Genomic DNA, 1,370 nt, shown 5'->3' on the forward strand with positions numbered 1-1,370 from the left:
AAGCAGGAAGGAGGAGGGACCAGCAGTTAGCGGAATGGCTATGTCCCTAAACTCTCATGTATCTGAGCGCGGTTCGAGTCCTGGACCCAGTGGCTTAAACTCACGCCGGGCACATGCGTGCCCAAGATCCTAAGAGGAGAATGGAGGAGAAGGGATTGCAGTGTGGCCATCCCCCCTGAGGGTGATTTCTTGCTTTCTATCTCTGTCTCTCTTTCTGGCCAGCGCAGGCGCCCTATAGCAAAAAACCTCTCCCCCAAAAAAAGAAGGGGAAGCAGGAGTCCGGTAAGGATGGGGCCCCAGGCAGAGACCATTCCTGCCTGACCGTTATGCATGTGTACCCTGATTACTCTGCAGTTGAATGTCTCCGTTTATCCTTAACAGAGATGATCAAAATGCTATCATGGTCCAAAAAAATTTTTAAAAATCAGAGGTAAAAGCTACCTAGGTCAACGGGAAATAAAAACCCTGAACCTTACCAGCCTTTGTGACTTTTTTTTTTTGACCAGCAGATGGCATAATGGCAATGTCACTGGACTCCCATGTGGTAGACTGCAGTTCAAGTCCCAGAACCAGTGGCGTAAACTCATGCCAGGTGCATGTGCATGTGTGCCCATAGATCCTGAGAAGAATGGAGGAGAAGGGATTGCAGTATGGCCATCCCCCCAGGGGGGTGATTTCTCACTTTCTGTTACTGTGTCTTTTTGGCAAGCGCACACGCCCTATAGCAAAAACCTATCAAAAACAGAAAAAAACAATTTTAGTAAGTTAAAAAGTTTTACCAAATTTTTTTTCTGGGCTGGCACATAGCCTAATGGTAAAGGGAGCTGAATCCCCGCATGACTGACCACCGTTTGAATCTCAACCCAGCAACTTGAAAAACTCACCAGACGTGTGTGTGTGCATGCCCAGAATCACAGAGGAATGGAGAAGTGGAGGAGAACGGATCATAGTGTGACCATGCCCAATTGGAGGGTACTTTCTCTCTGTCTGGCAATTAAAAGGATTTTCCCTTTATTCCTGCTACAACACGTGCACAGGTGAGAAAGAGATGAGCACAGTCCCCAGGTCTGGCACAGGGTGATCCCTTTCTTCAGTCTACCGGTCTCAAGTTGTAGGCACTTGGACACAGGCCCAGCATATTTCTTAAATTTTGTGTGGTTTTTTTTAGATTTTTTGTTCTAGGGCTCACACACTTGCCAGAGAGACAGAAAGAAAGAAATCTCCTCTCCCCTCCAGGGGGATCCCTTCTCCATTCTTTTCTTGGGATCTTGATCAGGCACGCACACATGCCTGGCATGAGTTTTAAGTCACTGGGTCCGGGACTTGAACCACAGTTGACTACGTGGGAATGCAGCAACCTAAGCATTACA

This window comes from Tupaia chinensis, unplaced genomic scaffold (genome assembly GCF_000334495.1).
Source record: "Tupaia chinensis unplaced genomic scaffold, TupChi_1.0 Scaffold000348_1, whole genome shotgun sequence".
In the NCBI taxonomy this organism is placed as follows: Eukaryota; Metazoa; Chordata; class Mammalia; order Scandentia; family Tupaiidae; genus Tupaia; species Tupaia belangeri.